Source organism: Glycine soja, chromosome 20 (genome assembly GCF_004193775.1).
Source record: "Glycine soja cultivar W05 chromosome 20, ASM419377v2, whole genome shotgun sequence".
NCBI lineage: Eukaryota > Viridiplantae > Streptophyta > Magnoliopsida > Fabales > Fabaceae > Glycine > Glycine soja.
Window position 1 is genome coordinate 28700566 of NC_041021.1, and position 21778 is coordinate 28722343.

The window sequence follows — 21778 nt, forward strand, 5'->3', positions numbered from 1 at the left end:
ACCAAAGTAATTTTCATTGTATCAATCACAACTAAACCCATCAATGATCACTAATGCTGACAGAATCAAATGACATAGACTCATCATGAAATGTGTAGCATGAAATTACGTGAAGGTGGCCTATACATGTCTATTTTCAACTGGTCCTACTTTACTTCAATGAGATCATTTAATAACCTTAATGTACAAAGTGTAATAATTGAATAATAAACAATATATATATATATATATATATATATATATATATATATATATATATATATATATATATATATAACCCAATATACCCAAAAGTCAATGTATGTGATCAAGGCCGTACCCGAATCAAATAAACATTAAAAATGCAATATCTAGGAAGTGATCCTAGGTCGTCTCCCAACGAGTAATGATCAACCAAATGTTCATAACAGATAATAGTGGAACAGTAACGAATTGGGGGGGGCGGGGTTGTTTGTTTTTGTAATTTAAACAGCAAGTAATTTGAATTAAAGAAATAACAGAACTAAAAGGTGTTGTTTCCCCTTGATTCAAAAGCAAGTCTCTTATACTAGGTTACGAGAATTTATCCCTCATCAGTTAATCCAACCCAAAATTAATCTACTAAGCGAAAATTAACCTAAGGCTGTCATTATGTGATTAAGCAACACATACACCAATTAATCCCTCTCACATGTCCATTAAGCATGAACGAAACTAATCATTAAGCATGAATGCAAATTAAGCGCAGAGACAATTAATCAAGCATTAAGCATGCATGGATTAATAGCAACAAATACAGAGCAATTGGTGAAGAGGAAAAACTAATTAGAATTCAATAGTAATAACAAAACCTCAAAGAGAGCTATGCTTGATCCTCAAGAGAAAACAACGCTGGAGACTTAGCCTTCCATTAATCAGTAGAAACGAAAACGAATTCAAAGGCAGAAGCAGAAAACGAAATTGCAATTGGAAGCAGAAAATGAAATTTTATTCTATGTGAACAGTGCGTGTGAACAATAAAAACTGGAATTGCAAAACCTTAAAAATAATTCTCCTATAAAAAATAGTCCCCTTCTACTAAAACCCTGGTGCTGTTATATATGTCCTCAGCCCCAATGTTTACAATTCTGCTTTAAGTCCAAGCCCAAAAATGAAATAAAGTAAAACTGGCCCAAATAAAATAAAATTAGATAAAATAAAAGTGTCTGCACTTTTCAAGTCCAAGCTGGTTTAATTGAGTAGCCATCTGCTCCATCTGATTTGTCATACTCTGATGGAGGCTGTTGTCTCTTGCTGAAATTGCATGTTCTGGATTGTCATTTTCCTTACTAACTCCTCTAAGGAAGGTTGAGAAGGGGCCTCAGTTGCTTGTTGTCTTTGTTGTTGCTGCATTGGAGGAGGAACATATGGCTTGCTTGGACCAACAACATTCTGGTAGGGAGGGACAGACTGTTGTTGTTGCTGTTGTGGAGGACTTGCCCATCTCAGATTTGGATGATTCCTCCGACCTGGATTGTATCTGTTGCTTGAAAGATCATAATTATTCTGTTGTTTTTGGTTTTGCTGTTGAGGGGGTCTATTACAAATGTTTGCAGCATAAGCTTCAGGTTGCTCATTGACTCCAGATTGCTGCAAAGAAGGACAGAGATCTGTATGGTGATCTGTAGAAGAACATAGACCACAGACTCTTACAACAGGTGCAAATGCAGATTTCTGATTCATGGCAAGCTGAGTTACTAGGTTGACCAAGGAATCAAGTTTTCCCTCAAGATTTTTATTTTCAGCAGATGAAGATGAATCCGTGGCCACCACATGGACTCCTCTAAGGACAATAACATCATTTCTTGCACTGAATTGTTGGGAGTTGGAAGCCATCTTCTCAATCAAATTCCTAGCCTCAGCAGGAGTCATACCACCAAGGGCTCCACCACTGGCAGCATCAATCATACTCCTCTCCATGTTGCTAAGTCCCTCATAGAAATATTGCAGAAGGAGTTGCTCAGAAATCTGGTGGTGAGGACAGCTTGCACACAATTTCTTGAATCTTTCCCAATACTCATACAAGCTCTCTCCACTAAGTTGCCTGATGCCTGAAATATCTTTTCTGATGGCAGTGGTCCTAGATGCAGGGAAGAATTTCTCCAAGAACACCCTTTTAAGGTCATCCCGCCTAGAGATGGATCTGGGAGCAAGGTAGTACAACCAATCTTTCGCCACTCCCTCCAGAGAATGAGGAAAAGCCTTTAGAAAGATATGATCTTCCTGGACATAAGGGGGCTTCATGGTGGAACAGACAATATGGAACTCCTTAAGATGCTTATGAGGATCTTCACCTGCAAGACCATGAAACTTGGGTAGCAAATGTATTAGTCCAGTCTTGAGAACATATGGAACACCCTCATCAGGATATTGAATGCACAATTTTTCATAAGTGAAATCAGGTGCAGCCATTTCCCTAAGAGTCCTTTCATGAGGTGGAGGTTGAGCCATATTCTCAGTATGAAAATTAGTAGTTGTAACATCCTGGAAATTCTACCCGGAGTTTACGGAAACGATGTATTTTGAATAATTATATATATAAGTATTATCCAGTGTCTATGCCTATATGTTCTTGGTAGAAGTAGGAATAGTGGGGGCAAGATGTGCGGGTTAGGCTAATTAAGGAAGACAAATCCATAACTGGGAGGTTATGAGTTAATTCCTAATTAATTAGTTAAAAATCATCGTTTTGCGTGCGACTTAGAATTTAACGAAACCAACCTCTGAACCACGCTCGGGGTTTTATTCTGAGCGTTTTGATATATATATTGTTTGCTTTCGAAAACTGGCCCTGACGGACGCAGAGAAACGCGAGAAACTGGAACCAGAGAAATGGCACGCAAACCGAGGCAGGATTTTAGCGTTTCAAAGGTCAGATTTTCCTCACTTTTGTGACTGAGTATGGGTCACAGTCAAAAAGAGGAAGTGGGCCCTTTTTGCTCCAATCAAATAGGGACATGTGGCAGAGCTTGAATAAAATAATAGAAAAAGAGGAAAACCTTTTATTTAAGACCAAAAAGCTTTTCTCTCTCCTCACTCAGCCCCACAAAATTTCAGACAGCTCTCCCTCTCTCTCACGCAGCCTTCTTCTTCTTTTCTCCCATCCACCATTGTTGCCCAACAAAGCTTCAACCTTTGGTGCTCATTTCTGCTCCAAATCGCGAAAGGAGAGCATTTTCGGAGTCGTGAAGTGCGTGGCTACGAGTGGGACTTCGAAAATTCAGGTTTGGGTGGACTTCTTTCTCCTTTGATTTTCGTGGGTATGGGGTTTTGGGAGATATGATGGGTGGTTTTGTTAGTTTTCTGCTGTGTGATGATTATTTGTGAAGACATTTGCTGAAAACTTGTTGAAATTGCCATGTTTGGATGAGTTAAACATACCCATTCTGTTTTAGGGTTTTGTGATGATGTTTGTGATGTTGTAGGCTGAAAAATTGCTGATGGAAAACTGTTAGAGATGAAGGGTAGAACCAACCTAGGGTTAGAAAGTGAGAATGTGATGTTATGAGTGGAAAAAGAGTGAGACTTTGAGAGTTGGAAGGCTAAGTCTGAATTATGTGGTAAATGGAGGTTAAAGTGAGTTAATACTAGCTTGAAATGTCATTTAGGACATGTGAGGAAGGTTAGGCTGAGCTAGAGAGAAAAACAAATGACCAAAGTGAACCAAGAGCCATTTCTAGGGCAAAATTGAGTGTTGAAGAGTCAAATTTTGATTTGGTGGAATTTTAGGTGTAAATTCAGTTTGAGCAAGTTTAGTTTGAGGTTATGGACTTGTGTGAGGTGAGAGTTTGCTTTGAATTTACCTCATTCTAAATTTCACCTTTCAAACCTAGAAAAGCCATTGAATGGAGGGGTGTTGGACACCTAGATTCTGTGTTGCTGTGCTTTAAAGCTTGAATTTGGTTTAGACATGATTGATACATGATTTGGGACTTGTAGGAATTGATTTGGGCAAGATTGGATGAGAGGAAGTGTGATTTTCGAAATCTGCACTTATGCAGAATTTTTGCTGTGAAATTGTGCAGCAGAATTTTGCACAAGTGCAGAAAAATGCTTGTGTGTGGTTGGCTGTGGAAAGTCTAGTGCAGAATGAGTTCTGGATGTTTGCTAGTAGATCCCAACGGTCAAAATGTAGGCTTATGCACTATAGACTTCCAGTAAAATTTTGGAGTCGATCCAACGGTTAACGAATTGGATCGAAGAAATTGTTACTGTGGTCTTTACGTGAGAAAAGCTGTGATTTTGGTTGATGTGTTGAGCAGAGTTTTCTGCCTTTGCTCTGTTTTGCTTGGCTGTGATAGCTTGTGCTGTTTGAATGTTGTTTTGCTTGGATGTTGTGGAAGCTTGAGAGGATTGATGGGGACCCGGTGTTGAGAGAAACGAGGATATGGGCTACGTGGGAGTACGTGAGCTCAGTTGGAGGTGGGCAACAGGGGATGGTGGGTTTATGCGCGCATTGTGGATGAGGAAAGCTTGTTGTGCACCATCGCCCGACCGCCACCTAGTACCACATGTGATGGGTACCCCATAATCCTACAAGCTTGAGATGAGGAAGTGTTGAAGGGTGAAACTTCCTGCTTTTATTGTTGACCACAGAGTGGTACCTGGAGATATGTCGCGGGGGTCAGGAGACCTTGGGGACGTCAGGTGGGGTGCTATTGCCCAAAACCAAGCTTGACCAATCCCGACCCAACCCGGGCATAGTCGGTCAGTGAGAACCTGTGATGTACCTAAGCAGGCGAGCTCCTGGCAGTCAACAGATAAAAGGAAAACAAGACCACAAAGCAAGGAGGCTTGTGGTGGCTGGCCAGCTGTGAATTTTGTGTAATATGTGGATTGTGGCCTCTGGTAATCGATTACCAAGGGTGGGTAATCGATTACAAGGCTTAAAAATGAAGACAGGAGGCTAAGATGGTCTCTGGTAATCGATTACCAAGGGGTGTAATCGATTACCAGGTTTGAAAACGAGGTTAGGAAGCTAGGGAAGCCTCTGGTAATCGATTACCAAGGGGTGTAATCGATTACCAGGCTTAAAAAGGGAACTGGGAGATGGTGGAAGCCTCTGGTAATCGATTACCAGCCTGTGTAATCGATTACACAGAGGAATGGGTCACTGGTAATCGATTACCAGGCATGTGTAATCGATTACACAGTGCATTATTGCATATTTCATGTTCTGAGGCTGTGTAATTCAAGTTTAGCCTCTGGTAATCGATTACCAAGGCTGTGTAATCGATTACCAGAGATGGAAAGTCGTAAAATACCCCTTTTACTTGCATGTAGTGGTTATGAGACAAATTGTGTGTAGCGCAGTTAGATTCTTGTGAAAGAGTCTACCCCTTTCCCTTCTTTCTTGTAGATCGTGATGGCGGCGCAGCTAATCCGTGATCGAGTAGAGATGGAGTGCCTAGAGGGAACTTGGGAGACCCTCAAAGGCAACACGAGGTGCCGATTTCGGGGCACCATTTGGTTCACGGCTACTTCTTTGGTGCATCCAGATGAACCTGCACGGACGCTTCAGCGCACGGTGGAGTGGACAGTTCCATGGATTAGTTTTATATATTTTGAGGGTGGGTGTATCTAGAACTGACTGTTAGGTTTACTCTTTTGTTTTTTGTATGGGTAGACCTGATGTATAGGAATTTGATAATTGTATACATGTGGCTGAAGCCACCACTATGGACACCTTTGCTCTGGATGACACTATGTATTTTGTAAAACTCCCATATTTTGGACAGCTTTAAAACGATGAATGCATTTATAATCGATCTTGTTATTTGAAAAGAAAGCATTAGCAACTTTATTTGTAAAAGAGTTTATCGACCGTATTTTATTCTTTTATTTTCATGTGACGACCTAAAGTAATGGCTGGTACATTCTTCCTTTTGAAACAACAAAATAATTTAGAGAATTATGAGCGGTAAGAAAGAAATGACTCCGAATAGAGTTGTGAACTGGCCATTCAGGACTTTATAGTGAGGATTTTCCTTCTAAACCTAGTTATGGTGAAAAGAGAAAGAAATGAAAAAGAAAAAGAAGAAAAAAAAAAAATTTACCATGGTTTTTGTTATTTAAATTATTTCTATTAAACCAGTCATTAATTTAGGGACGCCACAGTAGTCAAATGCTCAAAATCAGAATATTCAGAATCACCAGCAACAGAATACTCATAATGCTCAAAATGCTCAAAATGACCAGGATGCACACTATGCCTAACTAATCTATGAAATGTTCTATCTATTTCAGGATCAAAGGGTTGTAAATCACCTGGATTTCCCCTAGTCATGCACTATATGCAGCAAATCATGTGTTTCTCAAACAAGCACTAGGGGAGGGTTAAAACTACAACTATAGTCAAACGATAACCAAATAAGCTGAAATTTTATGAACGACACCCTAAAATCATGAAAAGATAGCACAAAAAATTTCAATAAAAAATTCAAAGTCTAACTATGAAAACTACCTAAGCAAAGTTTAGAAAAATAAGATAATAATACTTTAAAAATAAAAAAACTTAGTAAATGGCTGATTTTTCGAGTTTGGGAGACCCCAACCGGCTAAAGTAGGTTTCCATAGTATGGGAAATTTTTTTCTACCCCAAATGCATATATAATAATAGTCATTCTGATAACCGGAGCAAAAGTTATGGTCGTTTTAAGTTTTGCTTAAAACGAGTTCCCAAATTTTTTGTCTCTCAAATTCAGCCACACCAAGTGCTCCTGGTATTTTTCACACAAAATATGGATCAAAAGAAACTACCAAACAAAAAATCATCCAAAAATAACAACTCTAACTATCAAAACAAAAACTGACAATTAAATTGCAAAATCAGTCGCTAATCACTATTCACAACATTACACAAAACTGAAATAGTCGCTAAACAGGGGGCGCGACTGAAATGCAAAATAGAACACTACACAAAACAAAACAATACACACTCACAACCTAAACGATAGAGCTACACACAAAACAACTAAACACTTTTATGAACCTTTGGACCACTGCTCCCCGGCAACGGCGCCAAATTTGATCGAGGCCGTACCCGAATCAAATAAACATTAAAAATGCAGTATCTAGGAAGTGATCCTAGGTCGTCTCCCAATGAGCAATGATCAACCAAACGTTCATAACAAATAATAGTGGAACAATAATGAATTGGGGGGGGGGTATTTGTTTTTGTAATTTAAACAGCAAGTAATTTCAATTAAAGAAATAACAGAACTAAAACGTGTTGTTTCCCCTTGATTCAAAAACAAGTCTCTTATCCTAGGTTATGAGAATTTATCCCTCATCAGTTCAACCACTTAATCCAACTCGAAATTAATCTACTAAGTGAAAATTAACCTAAGACTGTCATTATGTGATTAAGCAACACATACACCAATTAATCCCTCTCACATATCCATTAAGCATGAACGAAACTGATCATTAAGCATGAATGCGAATTAAGCGCAGAGACAATTAATCAAGCATTAAGCATGCATGGATTAATAGCAACAAATACATAGCAATTGGTGAAGAGGAAAAATTGATCAGAATTCAATAGTAATAACAAAACCTCAAAGAGAGCTGTGCTTGATCATCAAGAGAAAACAACGTTGGAGACTTAGCCTTCCATTAATCAGTAGAAACGAAAATGAATTCAAAGGCAGAAGCAGAAAACGAAATTGCAATTGGAAGCAGAAAATGAAATTTTATTCTATGTGAACAGTGCGTGTGAACAATAAAAACTGGAATTGCAAAACCTTAAAAATAATTCTCCTATAAAAAATAGTCCCCTTCTACTAAAACCCTGGTGCTGTTATATATGTCCTCAGCCCCAATGTTTACAATTCTGCTTTAAGTCCAAGCCCAAAAATGAAATAAAGTAAAACTGGCCCAAATAAAATAAAATTAGATAAAATAAAATTGTCTGCTCTTTTCAAGTCCAAGCCGGTTTAGCCCAATTTTGGATCCAAGCCCAATTGCTTATAATTCTCCTGAAATTAAATTTAAAACACAAAATTAGTCAAGTAGGCCCAAATGATGAAATTGCATAGTTAATTTGACAATTAAGGCTAATAAGTCATTAAAAAGGTGACAAGAAGGGTTAAGAAATAAGAGAAAATAATGACACATCTGTATGCATACATAAAATCTAACATAGAACATAAAATACATAAAAGTGACTAACTCCCAGTAAACCAAAGATTCTTGGAACCGTAAAACACTCATGTGAGCAACATGCTCGTGAAAGACCTTGGGTGGAAGTCCCTTAGCAAGAGGATATGCTATCATGGAGTTTGTCCCTAAGTGTTCTATGGAAATTTATCCACTATGTACCCTTTCCTTAACAACTAGGAACTTGATGTCAATATGCTTCGACTTGGTCGAGCTCCTATTGTTGTTAGAATACAATACAATTGATTTATTGTCACAATATAACTTAAGTGGTCTTTCAATTCCTTCCATAATTTGTAGCCCCGTGACAAAATTTCTTAGCCATATTCCATGATTTGATGCCTCATAGCATGTCACAAATTTTGTTGCCATAGTGGATGAAGTAGTAAGGGTTTGCTTGGCACTGCGCCAAGAAACTACACCACCGGCTAACATGAAAATGTAACCTGAAGTGGATCTCAAGCTATCTAGGCATCTTGCAAAATCCGAGTCAGAATACCCAGTGATCTCCAACTGATCTGACCTCTTGTATGTGAGCATATAATACTTTGTTCTCTTCAAATACCTCAACTCTTTTTGTTGCTTTCCAATGATCCTTTCTTGGATTGCTTAAATATCTGCATAATACCCCAACTATGTATGCTATATCCGGATGTGTACATACTTGGGCATACATCAAACTCCCTACAGTTGATTCATAGGGAATCTTCTGCATTTCCTGAATTTCCAAATTTCCTTTTGGGCATTGTTTGAGACTAAACTTGTCTCCCTTAGCAACTGGAGTATCCCCGAATTTACATTCTCGCATGCCAAACCTTTTAAGTACCTTTTCGATATAGCTCCTTTGTGATAATCCTAGAATACCCCAAGATCAATCTCGGTGTATCCGAATTCCTAATACAAAGGAGGCGTCACCAAGATCTTTCATTTTGAAGTTTCTTGATAGAAATCTCTTGGTTTTGTGTAACATGCCTATATCATTAGTGACAAGCAGTATGTCATCAACATATAAGACCAGGAAAATGTACTTGCTCCCATTGAATTTGTGATACACACAATCATCAATAAGATTCATCTCGAAACCAAATGAGAGAATTACTTGATGAAATTTGTGGTACCATTGACAAGATGCCTATTTTAGCCCATAAATGGATTTTGTCAGTTTGCAAACCATATTCTTTGGGTCTCCTAACACAGTTTTCTGGTTGCACCATATAAATTGTCTTATCAATGTTGCCATTGAGAAATGTTGTCTTGACATCCATTTTATGAAGCTCCAAATCATAATGCGCAACAAGAGCCATGATTGTCTTAAAAGAGTCTTTCAATGAAACTGGAGAGAAAGTATCTTTAAAGTCAATCCATTCCTTTTGGGTATAGCTCTTTGCCACAAGATGACCCTTATACCTCTCCACATTACCTTTGGAATCCCGCTTGATCTTAAATATCCATTTGCAACCAATGGGTTTCACACTTTCTGGTGATGGGACAAGTTCCCAAACCTTGTTGTCTTGCATGGACTTATACTCTTCATTCATTCATTGGTTCAATCCATTTTTCTGAGTTGGAATCTTGTATGGCTTGATGGAAGTTGACTGGGTCATCTTCCATCATACCATTATTTTCCTCATGTTCCTGGAGAAATACCACATAATCATCTGGAATAGCACTTCTCCTTTCTCTTGTAGATTTCCGCAAAGGTATTGACTCATGAAGCATAGGTTCTTAAGGATCTTGAGTTTGTTCTTCATGAACGACCAAATTATCTTGAGTGGGGGATTCAATAACAATATCTTGTAGAGGTTCTAAATTTTCTTTATAAAAAACAACTGTATGAATCAGTTCTGGAATTGTTACTGATTCTTCCTCTAAGACAAAGTCTCTAACCTTATTCTTCCCCCCAAACTCAATATCCTCAAAGAATGTGGCAATTTCCGTCTTAAAAATTGTCTTTAATTTGGGATCATAAAATATATAGCCCTTGAATCTTTTAGAATAACCAATAAAGTAGTTGCTCAGTGTTCGGGCGTCCAATTTCCTTTCATTTGGCTTATAAGGCCTTGCCTCAGCTGGATATCCCCATACATGAAAATGTTTCAGACTAGGCTTTTTCCTAACCCAAAGCTCATAAGGTGTTTTGGCAGCTGCCTTGGTTGTCACTCTATTTAGAATGTAAGTTGCAGTCTTTAGTGCCTCTCCCCAGAGTGACTCTAGTAAGTTAGAATGACAAATCATACTTCTTACCATATCCTTAAGAGTTCTGTTTCATCTTTCAGCCATACCATTCATGCTAGGTGGCCTTGGCATGGTGTACTGTTGGACGATTTCACATTCCTCTAGGTACTTGGAAAAAGGTCTTGGACATTGTTCACTTGAGCCATCATATTTGTCATAGTATTCACCACCACGGTCAGATCTGACACACTTTATTCTTTTGTTGAGTTGATTTTCAACTTCAACTTTAAATGTTTTGAGCACATCCAGAGATTGTGACTTTTCATGTATAAGAAATAAGTATGCATATCCGGAGTAATGTTCTATGAATGATATAAAATATTGTTGACCATTCCATGAAGGTGTATGAAATGGCCCACAAATGTCCGTATGTATAAATTCCAAGACGTCTGTAGCCCTATATGCACCTAATTTCTTGCTTTTGGTCTATTTACCTTTAATGCATTCAACACAAACATCAAAGCTTGTGAAATCAATGGAATCCAAGATTTCATTTGACACAAGTTCAATTATGTTCTTAGAAATGTGACCTAAGCGCTTATGCCATAATGCTCTTGAGTTTGTATTATCAATTCTATGCTTAGTACCACACAATTCTGCATTAAAGGATTCACCATAGGAAGCTACAGTATAAAGTAAATATAGATTATCATTAACCAAGAGTGAACCATTTTCAACAATATTTGAATTAAAAGACAACCTGAACACATTGTTTCCAAATGAACATAAATAACCCAATTTGTCCAAATAAGAAACTGAAACTAAATTTCGTCTAAATGACGGTACAACAAAAGTCTTTCAAATCAAAATAAAAACCAGTACATAATAATAATCTAAAATGCCTTATAGCTTCCACCTCGACCGATTTACCATCTCCAACAAAGATCCATCTTTCAGAATCAATTGGCTTCCGGTAGCTTAGGCAACCCAGCATAGAAACACTGATGTTAGTAGTGGCACCAAAATCTAACCACCAAGTGTTTCTAGGAACTAAAGCTAAATTGACCTCAGAAAAAAGTAAGAAACATACCCTTCTTTGCACGCCAAGCATGATATTTGGCACATTTCTTCTTTACATGTCCAGGCTTATTGCAAAAGAAATAGTTGTCACCTTGATTTTATTTCTTTTGTGTTGGACCCTTAGCAGCTTCATTCTTGGGCTCCTCAGTTCTTTTTCTTTTGCCCTTGTCTTTAGAGGTACTCACAACATGAGCACTTTCAGTCCTTTCTTGCTTCAGTCTTTCCTCTTCTTGCACACAGTATGAAATGAGCTCATTAAGAGACCATTTCTGCTTCTGACAGTTATAAGAGATCTTAAACTGACTAAACTGTGAAGGTAGAGAAATTAGCACTAAACGAATAAGCAAGTCTTTTGATAGCTCAAGCTTTAGGACCCTTAATTTTGAAGCAATATTTGACATTCCCATAATTCCCTGGCATTTCCTTTACCTTGATACTTCATTGAAATCAAGTTCTGAAGGAGAGTACTTGTTTTTGCATTATCGCTTTTTGCAAAGCGCTTTTCAATTTCAGCAAGGAATTCTTTGGCACTAGTTATATCATCTGAAATAGTGCCCCTAAAGACCTCAGGAATGCCATGCTTAATGATCATAAGACTCATGCAATTTGAGTGATCCCACTTCTTATGAAGTTTCCTCTGTTCAGAGGTACTGGAATCCGTAGGAGAAAGGAGTTTCTCAATCCTCAATGCAAGGTCTAGATCCATGCAGTCAAGAACAATTTGCATGTTCTCTTTCTAGTCCTTAAAATTAATATCATTAAGAACCAGAACCGAATTCAGATTAATAGATATAGAAGCAAAAACTGAAATGATCAAAACAAATAATACAATAAGCTCACATAACTGTCATCAATGCATTTAAATAATGGTATATCTCATCTCAAGATATCTAGTGCACCATTAATATCAAGTCTTTGGACAATGGTATTAATTGCTAGTGATATCCTTGTTGTAATGTTCAAACATTGATAATAAAAGCATATCAAATAACAAACCCATCTTTTGATGTGACTTATCATTCACATGCAAAACCCCATAATTATCACATGTTTAACATCACAGGTGTGTATGTAAATTAGTTAAATGATAACTTTCCTTTGGGCCAATCACCATTCATATAAATAATCACACACATTAACATTTCTCATGAACAATCTACACAAGAGGGGTCACTTTGGTGATATCTTGATTCAATTAGCTCATTTAAATGCTAAATGATTAAAATGATATACCATAACTAAATTTTAAACATTGATGCACTAAATCCAAAATTAAAATGTTTCTTGAGTAAATTATTTTAACTTTATTTATTTATTTTAAATTTTAGAGGCCCATGATTATTATTTTAGTATACTGCAATGACCTCTAAAAGTAAGAACAAATACATAAATGATGCATTTAAATTTATACTTATTATTCCACATGAAATAGAACCCCATTGTGTTCCCATACTCAAAATCATGATAAAAAAAAATTAAATGCGGAAGGTACTTGGATTAGCCATAATGGAATGATGATGAAAAGTTGATAAGAAGATTCGTTGTATGATCTTCCAAATGTAGAGAGCCATTTTTCTTCTCTGAATTTTTCTCTTCTTACGGGATAAAGAGAAAAGCTTCTATGTGTTGCTCTCTCTACAAATGGGGACCATAACCCCTTATATTGGTAACTCCCATCAGTTATCCCAAATTTGATAATTATAATTTGGTCCCTCGTCAAATTATAATATCACTAATGGTATCTACACAATTAGCTTTCATGACATATATGCCCTTAGCCATAATTTTATATTGATTAGACCACTTTAATATTTTGTCTAATAATATAATGATCCTAACTTATTCAATTATGTGATATATATGTATGACCCAAAATTGCTAACACTTATTTCATAAATAGTTTATGTAAGTTAATTAGCTCCTTTTTGGATGCATAAAGCTCTCAGTACTTTGGTACTGGTTTTTACAAATGGATTGGACTCTTGTTCATTACAACATCACTACTAAAAATATTTTTTTTTACGACACAATATTTAAGTCGGTCATAAAAAACCGTCTTTGTTTATATCATAGTGGCAAATTTGTAAATATTGTTAGCATTTTAAAAACGGTTTTGGAAAACCGCCTTGGAATACTTTGAAACAAAGACGGTCTTCAGAAAGCCCGTCTTAAATGGTTGCTATTTTTAATTAGCACTTTCTCTTTCTCTCTTTATCGGGCAGTGTACCAGGCCACTCTCTCTCTCATTTATTGGATCAAGTGGCCTCAAAATAATTAAGAAGGGGGGGGGTTGAATTAATTATTAGTGAACCTTTACTAATTAAAAAACTTATCCTTCTTAATGTTACTAGATTCAATTAGGCTTTTACTACAAAGTTAAGAAAGTAAAGCACAGAAATAGAAACTTAACCAAAAGTAAAAGCGATAATTAAAGTGCTCAACGGAAATTAAAAGTGTAGGGAAGAAGAAGACAAACACAAGAGTTTTATACTGGTTCGGCAACAACCCGTGCCTACATCCAGTCCCCAAGTAACCTGCGGTCCTTGAGATTTCTTTTCAACCTTGTAAAAACCTTTACAAGCAAAGATCCACAAGGGATGTACCCTCCCTTGTTCTCTTTGAACAACCAAGTGGATGTACCCTCCACTTGAACTGATCCACAAGAGATGTATCCTCTCTTGTTCTCAGTTACAACAACCCAAGTAGATGTACCCTCTACTTGTACCACAAAGGATGTACCCTCCAATGTGTTAAGACAAAGTTCTCAGGCGGTTAGTCCTTTGAAACTTTGTGAAGGGGAAACAAAAGATATCTCGGGCGGTTAGTCCTTTGAAATCTTTTGTTTAAGGGAAAGGGAAGAATCAAAAGAATTCTCAGACTGTGTCATTTTAAATTCTTTGAAAAGGGAGAAGGGAGACACAAAAGAATTCAGGTGGTTAGTCCTTCGTTTTTTTGGAAAAGGGAGAAGAGAGACACAAAAAGAATTCAGGCGGTTAGTCCTTGGCAAATTCTTTTTGGCAAAGGGAGAAGAGAATGAAAAGATGAATAGCACATTTTTGTTTTCTGTGAAAGGACAAGGTTTGGAAACCAAAAAACTTAGAAAGCTTTTGGCAAAGGAAGAGGAAGAAGAAGAAGTTCAAAAAGATGTTCAAAGGTATGTGAAAAGTTGTTTTTCAATGCAAGTCAAGGTCTTGCTTTTATAGACTCTTCATGTCTAGTCAAGAAAACCATTGGAAGAGTTATAACCTTGAGAAAAACCTGAAAACCATTGGAAGAGTTACATCTCTTGATTTTTATTCAAAACTTGTCACTGGTAATCGATTACCAAAACCATGTAATCGATTACACAAAGCATTTTATGAAAAGATGTGACTCTTCACAATTGAATTTGAATTTCAACGTTCAGATACACTGGTAATCGATTACCAATATATTGTAATCGATTACACCATTTAAAAAAAAATTAGAACATTGCAAATTCAGTTAAAAGCTTTTGAAATCAAACTTTGCCACTGGTAATCGATTACAGGAAACTGGTAATCGATTACCAGAGAGTAAAAACTCTGGTAACTTAGAAAATTTTGAGAAAAAATCTTTTGAAAAACAAAACTGTGCTATGTTTGTTTTTTGAAAAATCTTTTCAATACTTCCCTTGTGAAGTCTTCTTGATTTCTTCTCTTGAATCTTGAAATCAAACTTCTCTTGATTCTTGAATCTTCTTGATTTCTTCTTATGAAACTTGAAATTAAACTTGATCTTGAACTTGTTGACTCAATCTTAAAATCATTCTTTGGGCTTTTTGTCATCATCTTTGTCATCAACAAAACTACTTGAATCAATTTGATTCATCATCATGAAGCTTGCTTCTACATCATTCTCGCATTTCTTGTTGTCGCCTCAGCTTCTTCGATTCATCGTGGCGCTGTGGGAGATGAGGAAGCCCAAAAGCCCACCATCTCCTTCAAGCAACTCTACCACACCCGCCACTGCTGGGAGCCATACTCGATTCGGGTTCAGACTCGCGATCAGGGTCGACGGTGAGATTCTCCCAAAGACATTGCAAAGAATGATCTTAATCTGCGACCACGTGTTCATTGACATCCAGGCTCTGATTTGCAGGTTCGACAACATCAACGGTCGCGTGAGCCACGTGTCGCTGAGAGGCAGCGAGTTCTTCCATCTCTTGCCGCACGTCGTGTTTCTGAAGGCTTCCACGGATGAACCCATTTTTATTGATGTGGAGGAGGTGAGGAAGTGGTGTTGCGTGGTCGTCACACACAAGAAGGATGGCTGCGAGGTTTTTTGTCCAAACGGTGCGTTTAAGGTGGTGCCATTCGTGGCTGATTAGGTTGATCCCACTGGTGTTGGGGATTGCTTTCTTGGCAGGTTTTCGGCGGGGATTGTTAAGGGTTTGGCCATGCCCGATGCTGCTCTGTTGGGGAACTTCTTTGGGTCCATTGTTGTGGCACAATTGGGACCACCGAAGCTTGACTTCAACTTGATTCAGGTTTGTTTCAAGCTCATACAAATCTATCTCCAACTGATACATGTTTGTTGATAATAAGAATGTGCATCATCATGTTTTCACTGGCAGTACCAAGAGCCTGGAGTTCTATTGTGGCGTGGTTTTACATTGGAACAATTTGTTCATCAGTGCTTTGGAAACACACATGATTTTGGAAAAGGCAGGAAAATGGTTAGTTGAAGTTATATAACTTACTTGGAGTTAAAATTAGCTTGTTAATTGAAGTTATCTGATTAAGCTTTAAACCTTATTTGGATAAACTTCTCAGTAAGTACTTATGAGTTAAAATTAGCTTGTTAGTTGAAGTTATATAACTTACAAAGAAATTTTATTCATTTTACCTTATTATTTTTTTCTTCTATTAATATTTATTGAGAAATTCATCTAGTGTACTCTTTATTTGATCAAATATATAAAGTTCAAGTCTATTAGAAGCATAGAAAACATATTTTAATTTTTTCTTGTTTGGATAGGCGATGGTATTGTAGTTAAAGGTAAAGCTTATGGCATTTGTAGTATTAGAGTAGATGGAAATGATGCTCTTGTTGTTTATAGTGCAGTACACACTACTAGAGAAATCGCTATAAGAGAAAAAAGGCCAGTTTTAATGAGGTGCATTGAGCTACTGTAAAATCACAATAATGTGTGACTGTGATGTAAGTGTGGTGTAGAGGGAAAAAGGGAGCAAAACAGATTTGGAGGGAAAAGAAGAGAAGAGGAGATGCTGGTGGCGAGGCAAGAGACGTGCGATGGAAGAGTGATTGCTCATGTAGACATGGATTGCTTCTACGTTCAAGGTAACATAACCCTTCCATTCTGCTTTAATTTGAGAAGTGAATTTAGTGATATATTATTATACGATGTTGTTTGTGTTTGTGTAGTGGAATAGAGAAAGCAACCAAATTTAAGAGGCTTGCCCTCTGCAGTCATACAATACAACTCCTACAAATGTAATTCATTTCATCTAAGTCCCTAAATTTAATAGCTTAATATTATCACTTAAGTCACTCTTTCCATGTAACTTTGGACTAAAGTGAGTGATGGATTACAATTACTTTTGTTTATTTCTTTTTTAAATATAGGTTCGGGCTAAACACAAGGAAGTCTGCCTACACAAAGATAGTTCGTTGGGAGAAACAATTCTTATTGCTTACTGCTATATCTTTTGCTTACTGCTATTGTTGTACATCTTATTCAGTATCTTGTCTTAATTAATACTCGTTATTTTTTTGTTATTATATATTATTTTACTTGTTGATTGCCAGGTTGGTAGGAACATTTTCAGGCAGAGGCTTGAGGCTGGGGATCGTGAAGCGGATATTGAGCAATGTCGGGTAAGTCAATTCAATTGTGAGGCTTGAGGTTGGTAGGAACATTAGTGTTTTCACAAGTCACAATCAAATTATGTTTGGAAAATGATGCAGTTGACGGTGTTTCATTAGATTTTATGGTAATTTAACTGGACTGCCTTTTTACTTGTCTTAGTCTGTCTGTTTTCCTTTATGAGTGTGTGTAGGTGTGCATGCTACTACATAAGTTTCACTTTTTTTCTCAAAAACTGTTTTAAATCTTTTAAGACCTAAACTGATGACTAAAAACCTCATTTGGAAAAGTACCTGTATCTCAAATGTAGTGATTTTAATGATCTCATATACACTGAGCATGTTTAATATAAATGCTTTCTGAAAATTCAAATGTTGATTTGAAGGGAATTGCCTTGGAACACTAGATATCCTCTTACATATTTTTCCTCAATGTTTTGAAATAATACTTCAGGGTTGTAACAATCAAGCTATTCATCTGGAGTCTAGAACTATATTTTCTCCTGGGTTTCACTTGTCCAAAAATTTTGGTGGAGTTGACAAAGGTAAATGATATTGTATTATTTTAATTATTCACACCTATGTTTTAAGTATACAGTTAGAGGTTTGATCTTCCTTATGATAAATAGATTGTCTATGAGTCTAGTTGCTTGTGTTACTAATATTTATATTAATTGTTGTTCATCATATAATAATTATCTTTCATTACCTTTGTTTGAATTTTATTTAATAGGAATAGAATCTATTGTGTATAGTTAAGTAATTATTAAATTGATTAGATTTGTTTGTGATTGATGATTGAATGTGTTTGATTGTGATTGTAATTGAATATGTTTGATTGTGTTTGTAATTGAATGTGTTTGATTGTGCTTGTTGATTAGAATGCATTTGATTATGGTTGATTATCATAATTAGGTGTGTATTAGACTTAGAAATAGTTAGCTTTAAGTGAAAAAGCCTTGTTTAAGGGTCTGGTAATCGATTACCATTCCTTGTAATCAATTACATTAGAACAACAAGGCTGTAATCGATTACCAGTAGGCTCCAATAGTTACAAGTTACTCCTGTAATCGATTACAATGGTCTGTAATTGATTACATGATGTCCTTTTCTATAAATATCTGTGTTTTCGCAGAACCCTTATCCCCCATTCTCGTGTAATGGTGCCCCTTGCTTCCAAATTTTCAAATCTTTGTATCTCACTCATTTCTTAACCAAATCACTTCAAACAAAGCCCAATCTTCATCATTTTCAATTCTCTTTCAAACCCACCGATCAAAATCTGCTACAACATCTTCAAATGGAAGAATCATCAAAGAAGCGAAAAGGATCTTCCTCCACCACCACTGTTGCTAGCCACCGTCGCTAAGGAACCTCTGGAAACCCACCCGCACCAGTTCCTCCTTTTTTTTCATCTCCTAGATCATCCACATTGTTTTCCTCAGATGATCAGTGTCAAAGGTACTACTCTTAATTCTGTAATAGAGTCATTTTAGACCCTAAGTACCTTGACCTTGAATTCTTTGATGGAGAAACATTTGATTGTTACCAAGTGTTTCAAAATTCTGGTTTGATTTATTTCATGTCTTTGAAACTGCCTTACTTTCCTGAATTAGTTAAGGTTTTCTATAATAATTTGAGAATTCAGGATGGTATTCTTTACTCTGAGGTGCAAAATATTTCCAATGTTATTGATCAGCCCTTATTCTTTTCCTTAACTAAATTTCCCAGTCAAGGTGTTCCTTTTGAGAGCACCCTTGTTGATGACTAGAAATTTGATTATTCTAGTCTTGATGCTCGCTGCATGGTCTGTAATGACCAGGCTGACATGACCAGCAGATTACTTGATGGGTCATTAACTTTTAATTGTCGCATCATGCTTTATATCATTTTTCATATTTTGCTTCCTCGGTCTTCAAACCTTGCTCAAGCCTCTGAGGAGGATTTGATTCTAATGTGGGCCTTTCAAACTGGTCATTAGATCTACTAGGCCCATTTAGTTTGGTACCAGATGCATAAGGCATTACGGGCCAATGCACCTCTGCCTTATCCTCACCTTGTTAATCTTTTTCTTCATCATTTTAATATTCCTTTGGGTGATGAACCATTTGTCAAGGTAAAGAGGTCTTTCTCTATTGGTGCTAGTGTGGTTACCTCCTTTGGTTACCGAAAGGATGTTGATGGTCAGTGGGTTCGCAAACAGGACTTGCCATTGCCTATTCCCGATGAACGTACCCCATCTCCTCCACCACAAAGGGTTGATTCTACTTCTCTTCTGACTGAAGTACTCACAGAGCTCCACGACCTTCGAGCTTTTGTGGGTGAATGCTTTACTGCGATGGATACTTGCCTTGATGTGATGGATACTCGTTTTGATGGGCTGGATACAAGGATCACTCAACTCAAAGATGATATGAGCTTCATTAGGCGTTGCTTCGATCCCCCGACCGACTTTTAGTTTATGTTCTATTTCCTTAGTATTATATGTTTTTCAGCCTTGTATTTTGGCATTTATTACTTTAGTACTTTGATTAAGCTTGTCTTGGATGTTTATCATTCTGTTTTGCTTTGTGTTTGGACTTTGTTTTGATCACTTAAGCCTAGTTTGGTTTATTCTATGGTTTGCTTTAGTTTATGGATGGATTGTGCTATGGTTTTTGTTGTTGCCTTAGTTCTTTCCTTTAAATATTTTTGGCTTTTTGATGTTTCCAAAGGGGGAGAGAACAAAGGTAGAATTTATCATAAACTTAGGCATAAATTCCAATCTTGAGGGAGAGTAAGGGTTGTGAGCACGCATTATCAATTGTATATCATTTATCTTGATTTCAGATTATTGTCATCATCAAAAAAGGAGAGATTGTAGAAGCAAATATGATATGAAGTTTTATGAAGTTTTGATGATGCCAAAGATAAGCGTTTCTCACGTTTGATCCAAGTCAAGAATCCAAAAATTCAAGATAATTGATTAACTTAGTTCCTAGAATCTAAGGAAGAGTTTCTTAATTGATGATGCCCAGGTTTGGCCAAAGGATATTTTCCAAAAGTTTTTTTGAGATTTCTTAAATATGATATTTACTCTCTGGTAATCGATTACCAGAGGCTGTAATCGAACTAGTGGCCAAAATAATTTCTGAAATGCTCTTACAAAATTTGAATTTAAATTTTAAGCCTGTAATCGATTACACAAGACTTGTAATTCATTACCAAAAGTTTTAAACATTTTATAACAGCCTTTAGAAAATAGAATTTAAATTTTAAAGCTTGTAATTGATTACAACTTGTGTGTAATCGATTACCAGACATGAAAATTCAAATTTCAAATCTGAAGAGTCACAACTCTTCAGAAACTAACTGCGTAATCGATTACAACAGTTATGTAATCGATTACCAATAAGGAATTTTCGAAAATAACTCCCAAGAGTCACAATTGTTCAAGAAGTTTTTGAAGGACTATCAAAGGCCTATAAATAAGTGACTTGGGACATGAAATTTTTAAGAGAGTTTTCCTGAACAAATTATCTTATCCTCTCAATGCCAAATTGTCTTATAACTCTCAAAAAGAATTCCTTGGCCATAACACTTGCAAATTCAATAAGGAATCTTGAGTGATCTTCAATTGTAATATCTTTCTCTTAAAGAGAGAATTCTTCTTCTTCTTCTCATTCAAAGAAATTGATTAAGGGACCGAGGGTATCTTAAGTTGTAAGGATTTCTGAACACAAGGGAAGGGTTGTCCCTGTGTGGTTCAGACTTTATAAAAGGCATTTTACAAGATAGTAGAAATCTCAAGCGGGTTGCTTGGGGACTGGACGTAGGCACAGGGTGTGGCCGAACCAGTATAAAAACTAAGTTTGCATTCTCTCTTCCCTTAAACTTCTGTTATTTATTATTGTTTATATTTTGCTTTAAAGAAGTTTGTTTTTGAATTGTTCTTAGAGTAATTCATAATAAGGGTTGCATTGTTAATCAAAAAGAGAGTTAAATTTTATTTGGAGGATAGCTTGTGTATCTTAATTCAACCCACCTTCTTAAGATAACTGAGGACACTTGTCTAACAAGGAGATTTGGCGTGAAATTCTATTAGAAGGGAGGGACACATGGCTCACGATCTGCATAATGAGGGAGGCAGGCATAGCACAAGGTTGAGGAAGGAGAATATAAGGCTGGAGGATTACACATTGTAGCATTCTCTAAGGTGATTCCCTTCCTCTGTTCTCTACTACTTCTCTACTAAGAGCTTGCTTCTTCTCACTGTTATTCCTTTCTCTCACCTTACCCCTTTCTCTCAGGTGATTCTGTTGCCGGTATATAGCAGAGGAGTGTGCTGCGATCATCGTTCTTCCTTTACTTTGTTGCCTTGCTATTTCAATAGCTTACCCTTTGATTTTTTGTTCTCTGTTCATTGTAATAAAATACTTCTGCATAATTGAATTGTTTCAAGTTCCTTGGAAGTTCTTGTTGTTGATGAAGGCCATTGACTGAAGAATTCAGGAAGTAA

The 21778-nt window shown here is 36.7% G+C and overlaps 1 non-coding gene across 1 annotated transcript; it reads left to right on the forward strand.

Annotated features, from left to right (window-relative positions):
• The first annotated feature begins 1984 nt into the window (after nucleotides 1-1984).
• On the forward strand, nucleotides 1985-2091 carry LOC114403949. Its single transcript, XR_003664716.1, has one exon. It is a non-coding gene; the product is annotated as a small nucleolar RNA R71 (small nucleolar RNA).
• Nucleotides 2092-21778: the final 19687 nt, after the last annotated feature.